Below are 10945 nucleotides of genomic sequence, written 5' to 3'. Positions count from 1 at the left end.
ATGTCCCAGTCCACGTGATCAAAACAGTCCTGTAGCAGGGCTGGACTGGGACAAAAAAAGGGCCCTGGCATTTTTGCTCAGACTGGCCCACCACAATCGTTCGGACACAACCAACCAGTACACCATCCTTGCGGTCCCTGCAGATATGCATATCTACTGTTCCATTCCTAAAAACCCCTACAAAGCTGAGAACTAAGTGCCATGGACCAGTGGACCAGTGCAAGTGGACCAGTGTAGTCACTCTCTCTTGACAGACTCCCTGGTGATCAAAGGTGGCAGTGGAGTAGGGCCTCCTGAGAGAGAGAGAGAGAGAGAGAGAGAAAGGGAGAGAGAAAGGGAGAGAGAAAGGGAGAGAGGGACGAGAATGACACCTGAATGAGTAAAATGATCACCATACAAGTATCTTTAATATACAACAATGTAGAGAGATGGTTGCACATATTTTATACTTACTTTGTGGAAATGGCTCCATGGTGCTCTGAACATCCTCAAAAACAATGAACTACAAAAGTGAGGGCATCCAGAGAGAGAGAGAGAGAGAGAGAGAGAGAGAGAGAGTAAAGGGAAGAATGAGTCACCTGGCTTGACTATACATAAGGACAGAGAGAGAAATGATTACAATTATTTGGAAGAGTTATTAAAAGTACACTTAGTAAGAAACCATTTTGGTTATATAGTCCTGTATTCTTGAAGAGCAGGATTTCTAGATGGACAATGTGCTCCATGTTATAAAAGCTAGTTAACCCTTTAGAACCCAATAGAATGTGGATGTAGAATACTGCTAATTCTAAAAAGAAATGTTTTTTTTTTCAATGAACCAGACAGCAGAAAAACTAGTTTACAATTGCAAGTATAGGCTACTTTGTTTTAAAGAGCACAAACCCCTCTTTAATATGACACAAAACAACATTTACCTCTCATTGTTGAGATACTTCCCATAAAAAAAGAAAAACAAACTATACTACCAAATTACTCACACAAAACGTCCTAATAATATATATGTGTAACCAGGTGATGGTTGAGGGGGTTTAAATACGTATGTTCGCGAAGTATATATATCTGCGGAGAATGTAATGAGAGGTTCCTTTAAGAAATGTCAGGTGACGTCATCGCGCGTCTGTACGAGCGTGTGAGCATGCGCGCGATGAGGAAGTCACAGAGTTATGCTGCACGTGTCCACAATTGCTGTTCGTGTGTAATTTAATAGCATCCAGGTACAGATATCTTTGTGTCAGTGGGGGACAAAATGGGGATTTAAGTTCTCAGTAGAAAAAACAAAGGTAATGCTTTTTACAAATAAAAAGAAGGATAAGGAATGCAAGGTGGAAATGTATGGAACCAATTTAGAGAAAGTAGAGTGTTTTAGATTCCTGGGAGTATATTTTGATACAAAACTAACGTGGAGGGAACATATAAAGTATACAGTGTGTAAATGTAAAAAAAGTGCTTAATGTAATGAGGTGTCTTGCAGGATTGGATTGGGGAGCAAGTTTTTCAGCTCTGAAATATATTTATATTGCACTAATAAGGTCTAAATTAGATTATGGTTGTATTGTGTATGGGTCAGCAGCAAAATCTGTATTAACTGAATTGGATGTTGTGCAGACACAAGCTTTAAGAATATGTTTAGGGGCAATCAGAACTTCCCCAGTGTGTTCACTTCAGGTTGAAGCAGGTGAAATGCCTCTATGGCTACGAAGGAAACAACTGGTAGCCAACTATTGGATTCATTTAAGAGGGCATGGGGACAATCATCCAACAAAAAAGGTACTACAGAATTGTTGGGAGAAGGAGAGGAGGAAAAAGGAAAGTTTTGGTTGGACAGGAGATGTAATAGCAAAAGAAATGGGTGTATATGAAAAATAATTTGCTAGTACTGTGGTGTGGACTAACAAGCCAATCTGGACAATGGAAAATACAAAGGTGGACATAGAGCTGTTAATAATAAAAGGATGCAGTAGGAGTACAGATATAGTTAGTGAATATTATAGATATATGGACAATATGTACAAAGATAGTATTCAGATTTTTACAGATGGATCAAAGGATTTACAATCAGAGACAACAGGATCTGCTGTATATATTCCTAGTCATAATGTGGGAATAAACAAAAGAACATCTGACAGCTTAAGTGTGTATACAGTCGAGTTGTATGCAATATTACTAGCATTAGAATGGACTGAACAATCCGGATGGGACAACATTGTAATATGTAGTGATTCTGTTTCTGCCCTCATGAGTATAAAGTCTGGTGTGACTAGCAACCATCAGGAATTACTTTATGAGATTTTATTTACAAACTCAAGAATAAGTAGGCATGGGAAAAACATTACATATTTATGGGTACCAGCTCATGTGGGCATACAGGGAAATGAGAGAGTAGACAGACTGGCAAAAGAGGCAACAAAAAAAAGGAAATATTGATGTCAAAATTAAATTATCAAAAACAGAAGGGAAGAGTTTAGTGTGGAAAAAGATAATGGAAAAATGGCAGCAGCAGTGGGATAATGAAATCAAAGGGAGGCATCTGTACATGATACAAAATAGGATAGGTATGGAAAGTAAGAAAGGGGGGGAATAGGAAGGAACAAGTCATAATAAACAGACTGAGGATTGGACATTGCAAGTTAAACAAAACTCTTCATATTATAGGAAAACACCCAACAGGATTATGTGATGAATGTCAGGAGGAGGAAACAGTTAATCACATCTTTATATCATGTAAGAAATATATTCTAGAAAGGCTAGAGTTCAAGAATCAGCTACGGGAAATAGGTATATTAGAATATAATGTTAAAAATATAGTAACATATGGAAATGACCAAGGACGGAGATATTTGTTTAATTTTCTAAGGAGAACTGGACTGGAAAGAAGAGTTTAAATAAAATAAAAAAACAAAAATAAAAAAATTGAGTAAGCTTGAGTGAGACAACAGATGGCAGTAATGCAACACTATGGATGCCAACTGCCGTAAAAATCCAATGAAGAAGATATCTTTGTGTAACGCTTTTATGAAAGTGTTTAATTGCTGTTTACTGGAAGATTGCCTCGAATGTTGATTTATATCCATAGGGAGTTGGATGTTAACGCAGGATTGCGTGGATGTGTGAGTGTGGTTGAGCTACCGCACCGCATGTATAGACCAGGCCTGTTCACGTGGAAGAAGTGTTATATTACTGTGTAATATCAGAAACACAAGGGAAAGTGAGTAATATACACACTATGTCATTTCAGGTGTATTTAGTGAGTGTTATTGTAGTCTAAATGTCTGTGCAGTTTTAAGATGTTATGTTTTCTTTATAGAGTGCCACTACCGTATTATTGTTGCTGGTGTTTTATTTTGACATTGTTCTTTATTATTGCACACAAGAAGAGACGACAAGTTGTACTTTATATTATCATTATTTTGGGGTGAACAATTTGCTGTGTAATCCAAAGATATTTTTGACATTGTATTTTGGTTTGTTTTGGGTTTTCTGTCCCAATTACCTAATCGAAAAGAAATAGAAACTCCTAACCAATTATAAGGAATAAAAATACGAACCTCACTCATATTTGTTGGTCCTGTGTATCATTTTCCTGTGGCCACATATGATATTCATATTATTCACTCACTGTAAATATTGCATATTAATGATATTGGAAATTCATTAGAAACATGAGAAAATATCTTCTTCGTTGAATATACAGCTAAACAAAAATATACAGCTTTCAAAATACAAGGCGGGTTTTAATCCCCAAATAGCATGCGTTAGCTACCTCTCTTCCAACGTGTGTAACTCGTCGTGGGCGTTTTGACGCAGCCATTTTGAGTAATAATTAAAATAATCAAATGGCATCATTTAAGTTTTTCTAGAGAAGGGCCGTACGGCCGTTATGGGTTTTAAAGGGTTAACATTAGAATAGTCAGCCGAAGTTGCAATTGAATAAGTTAACTCTGCTAACCTAGCTACAAAAACAATGCAAAATAGCTTATGCTGTGTTATTTGACTTTAGTTGACTGAGTGGCTAGTGCACGATTATGTTGTCTTATTATAATATTATAATTTAGGTAAATCAACATCTTTGTCATGGCCCAACCAGGCCCACACACTATCCTCCTGCACCTGCCCTGATTAACACTCCCTCCCTGTTAATCATGTAGCTACCATGCTTACCGTTTCAATTACACTCTCCTACTCACTCTGTCCCTCCTTGACTTCACTATCAGACACCTGCTCCTCTGCCTGGGTACCTGAGCCACTGACTGCATCTGACGCAAGAAACAGACGGGGAGGGGTGGAGCCTGTTATGAGATGATTGAGCCAGCCCAGTGTCAGTATGGAAAATGAACCAATGGGCCGGTCGTTGGCCAATTAAAAAAAAAATAAATCTAATTATATCGACCGGCCCCCAAGTGCGTCGGCCCACCGGGCATTTGCCCGGTATGCCAGATTACCAGTCCAGCCCTGTCCTGTAGTATAGCGTCTGATTGGTCTGACCAGCATTTAATTGTCCTGAGGATGGGTGCTTCCTGTTTCAGTTTCTGCCTATAAGCAGGCAGGAGCAGAATGGAAGAGTGATCTGATTTGCTGAAAGGTGGGCAGGGGAGGGATTTGTAGGCATCTCGGAAAGGAGAGTAGCAGTGGTCCAGTGCATGATCACCATTCAATTTTCTAGTCATAAAAGCCATCTTAAAATGCAGAAAATGCAGAGAAATTGTGCAAACTTGCAATTCAACTACCTGTCTCACAATTCAACTTTTCAACTAGCTGTGTCACAATAACAGTAATAAAGCCATCTTAAAATGCAGAAAATGCAGAGAAATTGTGCAAACTTGCAATTCAACTACCTGTCTCAAAATTCAACTATTTAACTAGCTGTGTCACAATAACAGTAATGGACAGGATGGAAATGAGGCCTTCATGCAAGATAAGAGAGCAAGGGAGAGAGCGATCAAGGAATGTCGTAAAGGGGTCAGGCGCTCCTCTCAGTCTCAAACATTATAATGAATCCACACGCAAAAGCATTGTGTAAAAATCTTGTAGTGCAGAGTTGTCTTGAAAAATTACAAAAAGAACAAGTCTACTCAAAACTGAGCCTGACAACTACTGCTGCTGCAAAAAAAACTATGATGCCCGCTCAAAGTCAATAAGTTTCCTCAAAAGGGTGCTCACATGAGGGTTCATTGTTGTCCGCTTCTTGGTCTTTGAGCCTCTTTCAGGATTGATGCCCAGGAAGCACCTGTTAATAAGCAAAGATAGTTTCAGTTTTAAATAGACTTACAGTATGTATTGCAGACAGCATTTATCAAGGTGTGCTTTTTGCTGTGCTTTTTCCCCACATCAAACCCTAATAGATTTATAATCCAAACTTGTTAGATCTTACTCTCACCAAAATTTTTTTTTTTTTTTTTTGCCATTTTTAGCCAAGGTGCCTCAGGGTAGGTTTGCCTGAGGCAAAGTGGTTGATTTTCTACTATGAGAAGCCATATCAATGTGTGCCGCCACTGAAATGCATCTTCACGCAATTGGCCAGTTGGTAAATTAAAACCAGACCCTGTTGAAAGTATGACAAACACATCCTTTTCAATTAAGGGCCTGAGAGCATTTTGTTCTGCCTTTAAAGAAAATTTCATCTACTTCATTCAATACATTCGCATTTCACAATAGACGTTTCGAAATCATCATCACATAGCCTGCCTCAAAACAAAATAAATAGCTGTGATTGGACCGGCAGGTATTTGTCACCATAACATGTGTAGAAACCCAGACTGATCTGCAGAGCGAAACTGAATGAGTTCGTGAGGATGGTCTCACCAGGCTAGCCTCAGGTACCTCTTTTTATCAGCATTTTCGACCTCAAGACAATCATTGAGTTGGAAGCCTGTACTATAATGTGAATTACTAGATTAAATGTGATCTTTATAAAATACCTTTGAATGAACTCCAGCGTCGAAGATCCAGCAGCAGGATACTCAAGGTTGAATACGTAATAGCTGCTGAAGAAAGCAGCTACTCAGTGTAAAAAGAAAGGGTGTGGGCCCATCACGACATGTCCCTCGATGGATATAAGCCATCCAGAGGGCTTCATCATGTCACCTGAAATGAACAGATACAACATTATGTGTAATGAGCACTTTGCGATCTGCTTAAGATACAAAGGGCTATACAAATGTAATTCTTATTATAATTATAATTATTATTATTTATTGTGGTCATGTAGATTTCTAGAATGAAAACAAAATAATGAGTTAGAAATGTCGATACTAGATTAAAGTAACATTACCTTGAATGATCAAGCAGGGGGTGCCGGGGAGTTCTGCAGTATTGACGTCCACAGCAGTGGCACATGGCTGTAACATAGTTAACACACAATAGCATGGATTTAGGATAAAGGATAAATATTGTTCATTGGTCAGAGGTAGTAAATCATGCAAGGTAAATGTTGATAATGTAATCACTCATTTTGCATTTTAAATATTTGAATAAAAAAATCTTACATCAACTTCAAGCATCAAACTCTCTTTCGGCTCTTTGAAGTACAACATTAGGAGCAGCAGGATGCAGGCAGCCTTGTCAGAGTCTGGATCATAGCAGGCCAGAACATCACGGATCTTGGGGTTGTCCAGTGTTGAACAGTAATCCAGGATGGTCTGTCCTCATCGACTAATTGCCTCCTGTAGCTTCTGAAGGACATCGACGTCCGTCAGGAGGCCAAAGTGTGAGAATAGGCATCTATGATAATCTTGACTAATTACAGAAATTTGCACACATAAATAGTAATGTTTGTCCCATCATTGGTTTTATAAACTTTACAAACACCAGATTTGTCTAAAGGGTGATAGTGAGATGAAAAATTATAGCAAAACTCTCGTCATTACTAACATTACTATTAGCAAATGCTGTGAGAGAACTTTCCACAAATCCGGGCACTTGCTAACAAAATGTGAACTGTGTCATGCGATAAACGTTTATTTGAAAGTAAATATTATACTTATATTAAAATAACATAGGTGTAAGTGCTGCAAACATGCATGCTGCTCACCTTCTCCATTCAGCCCGGAATAGAAGAGGGACACGACGGCGCCTTCAGTTCAAAACAAAACAGTTCGGTTATGTCATGTGACTTCCCAGGGCATATTTCAATACAATATTTCACTGTAATAATACTGTTTAATGCTGTGAAATCCTTAATTTTTTTCATTGTGTTGCTGTGATATTACAGACCTTTTTGTGATATAACAGCAGGTTTTAGATTGCAAGATTTTACTGTAAAATAAGAGTTAAATTCTGTAAAATCCAAGGATACTGTAGTTTTTACAGGTATTCATTGGGATATTACAGGGAAACTTAATTACAAGTTACTGTAAAATAATACTGTTAATTATTGTGAAATGCTGGTAATTTCTAACAGTGTAGGCTAATAAAAAATAAACAATTTATGTACATTACATGTTATTACAAATGCCTGCAAAGGGAGCCAAAGGCCTGCTTATTGCTGCTGTTACACTTACAGGACAATCAAATCCTTGTTGGCCAAACATTTAATTCAAATATTCACTTAATCTTTCATTTTTGTCCAGCTTTTTGCTATATGATGACACAGCCTGTATAATTTCTTCAACAGAAACATGTGGACATCACAACCCTTACAAAAACAAACCATGGTTTTATCATAGTAAAACTACTATTTTCTTTTGTATGATTTCTGAATGCTTGAGACTTTAAAATCAATTAGACAACTGTATTAATAAAGTCATAGCCATAAGTAACTGTCTAGAGCTACAATTGTAATTATTAAATAATACAATTTATTTATTTATTTACTTTTATATTTAATTACAGTTAAATTTTGACCCCTATCCTCCTGAGAACCAGAAATAAAAAGCTTGGTCAATTTTGCATTTTTGATGTCATTACATTGTTTAGATCTTAAGAGAGAAAAAAAAGGTAAAATACAATTTTTGAAAAATTATATTTTATTCATGTTATGCTATGTCCTCTGTAGAGAACACCAGAAGTGAGTTTTTCTAAAAATAAAATGACAAGAATAGACATGAAAAGGCAAAATCAATGGGATTTTTTTTTTTCTCTTTTTTTTTCTTTTTTGTAAATCAATCAATTTTTAGGTTTCGGGATTTTGTTTATACCAAACTTTAAGGATGGTTCTCAACTATGTTATAAGATATATAATAAAATTATTTGAAATACCCTTTTGCTTTATACAATATGTGTTCAAAAAGTCCATAAACTGGGTTTTCCATTAAGCACAATGTTATCTATACACTGTATTTTATTTGCACATTAAAGTGCTTGTTGGAACAGAATGTAGACAAAAAGAAGTGTAATAATGGGAGTAGTAATTGGCCAGATTTTCATAATAATATTTAATATTTCATAAGAATATTGCTATATAATTTGTTTTCCTATGCAGGAACTTTTTCCTATAAAGTTAATCAGATTTAAATAATAATTACAAAATATTATCATATTTCTATAAGGATGTACAGTCAGGTACAGGTAAAAACCAAGGAGAGGGAGAGTTCATGGTGAAACATCCAATCATTTGGTATTTCTGGAAAGCCCTGAATGTGCTCTGTACAGGACATACAGGCTGAAAAATGTGGCAAAAACTCCATAGCTGGGTCTCAGGAGGATATAGTTGATGTTTTTTTTTTTTCTTCCATAATATTTGGGGGGGGGGGGGTACAACAATACAATCCTGCTTAGGGCACCCATTTGGCCAGCAGCGGCCCTGGTTACTTTGGAAATGTAATAGGTTACAGATTACAAGTTACCCTATTTAAAATGTAATAGTAGTGTAACTTTTTCATTTACTTTGAATCTAGATTAAAGACCCATCTCTTTAACCTGGCTTACACATAACATACTAATACGCTTCTTATATCCAAATACGTTAAAGGATTTTTAGGCTGCATTAATTAGGTAAACCGGAACCGGGAACACTTCTCATAACACCCGATTTACTTGCTACATCGTTAGAAGAATGGCATCTACGCTAATATTAGTCTGTTTCTCTCTTATTCCGAGGTCACCGTAGCCACCAGATCCAGTCTGTTTCCAAGTCAGAGGGTCACTGCAGTCACCCGGATCCAGTATGTATCCAGCCCAGATGGTGGATCAGTACCTAGAAAGGACCTCTACAGCCCTGAAAGACAGTGGAGACCAGGACAACTAGAGCCCCAGAGACAGATCCCCTGTAAAGACCTTGTCTCAGACGACCACCGGGACAAGACCATAGGAAACAGATGATTCTTCTGCACAATCTGACGTTGCTGCAGCCTGGAATTGAACTGCTGGTTTCGTCTGGTCAGAGCAGAACTGGCCCCCCGACTGTGTCTGGTTTCTCCCAAGGTTTTTTCTCCATTCTGTCACCAATGGAGTTTTGGTTCCTTGCCGCTGTCACCTCTGGCTTGCTTAGTTGGGGACACTTCATTTACAGCGATATCGTTGACTTGATTGCAAATTATTGCACAAATACTATGTAAACTGAACTGAGCTGCATGATGACATCACTGAATTCAATAATGAACTGCCTTTAACTGTCATTTTACATTATTGACACACTGTTTTCCTAATTAATGTTGTTCAGTTGCTTTGACGCAATCTTTTTTGTTTAAAGCGCTATATAAATAAAGGTGACTTGACTTGACTTTATTAAATGAATGTAAATGATTACATTTGATTACTTTTTGATTACTTTTCTAAATTTCTAATTAATGTTTATTTTCAACTGTTAATCATTTTCAAACATTTAAACCATTCAGGGTTATCCTTACAGTAGTGCTCAACACTGTCGGACTTTCAAAATCCTTCATCACTTGAATTAAGATAATCAAATTTGAACACATCCACCACAAAATCAGACTTTAGTACTGCCTTTTACTTTGAGATTGATCTGAAGTTCAATGCAGATTTAAAATCATAAGAAATTGTTTACTGATACTGTTTTTGAAACAAAATCTTTGCATACTGTAACTACAGGAAACACTGCATCTAACAATGGTTTGAGGGAAAAAGTTAATTAAAAAATAATAATAAATAAAAGCATATACCTCAACTAAGATACGGTTATCTAATAACCATGTGTCCTATTCTGTATACTAAACTCCTGAAACATTGGTGTCTTTTTGCAACATTGCTGTCTCATTGTATACGATACTCAGAGCAGTTCTAGAGATTATGTTTATGTGTTCATGTACTCATATATTGAGGTGGCAGAGGCCAGGCGCGTAGATGGCACTAGGTACGGGGGGGGCATGACCCCCCCAGATTCACAGTGACCCGATCCGTCCCCCTCACTGTCTCAATGAAAGGCTCTATTGGTAAACAGAGGATTAATCAGGGTTTCTGCTATGTACATTAGCCTTAGTACTGGTGAGTCTGGCGACCCTGCACGCCGTTCCTTAAATGTGTACTAAGCAATTTTTGAAACACGCTTTTGACCGCAGTGTCTGACAAAGTCCCAAAACACACTTTTAGCCAATCAGCAGTAAGGGGGCGTGTCTTGTCCTGATAGCGAGAAGAGCACGCTTAATTTGAGTGCACAGGACACATATTACATGACATTTACATTTAGTCATTTAGCAGACGCTTTTATTCAAAATTAGCATATTAGCAGATCGACTGTAGATTAACAGAAATGGCAGATAATAAAGAGGAAAATATCAGAGAAACAAAACATTAAAAAGAAGGGTTACAATCAGGCTAGAGGTAGATATGTATATGTGTGATAGATATGCGTTGTAAGGGAAACAGGTCAATTTAGCTCAAAGGGAATCATTTAAGATTTTAAAGGGAATTTGAACAGAATCACTGTTTCACGGCTGATCACTGAAATGGCCAGCGATTCACTGAACGAGCCGTATAACATCAAATCTGCGCTGGATATTAATATCCAAAGTATAGTGAAAACACTAGTAATTAGCACAGTAACAAGATC

At 37.3% G+C, this 10945-nt stretch overlaps 2 long non-coding RNA genes across 2 annotated transcripts; one reads left to right on the top strand and one right to left on the bottom strand.

The window, feature by feature from the left end:
- The first annotated feature begins 488 nt into the window (after positions 1–488).
- On the top strand, positions 489–3553 carry LOC122136147. Its single transcript, XR_006153958.1, has 2 exons — positions 489–1214; positions 3074–3553. It is a non-coding gene; the product is annotated as an uncharacterized LOC122136147 (long non-coding RNA).
- A 1543-nt stretch (positions 3554–5096) lies between these two features.
- On the bottom strand, positions 5097–6799 carry LOC109073707. Its single transcript, XR_006153959.1, has 4 exons — positions 6483–6799; positions 6269–6335; positions 5916–6081; positions 5097–5224 (listed from the first exon to the last, which is right to left on the bottom strand). It is a non-coding gene; the product is annotated as an uncharacterized LOC109073707 (long non-coding RNA).
- Positions 6800–10945: the final 4146 nt, after the last annotated feature.

This window comes from Cyprinus carpio, chromosome B2 (genome assembly GCF_018340385.1).
Source record: "Cyprinus carpio isolate SPL01 chromosome B2, ASM1834038v1, whole genome shotgun sequence".
Taxonomy (NCBI): domain Eukaryota; kingdom Metazoa; phylum Chordata; class Actinopteri; order Cypriniformes; family Cyprinidae; genus Cyprinus; species Cyprinus carpio.
The sequence above is the reverse complement of the archived record's forward strand: the minus strand, read 5'-3'. Positions and strand labels throughout refer to the sequence as shown.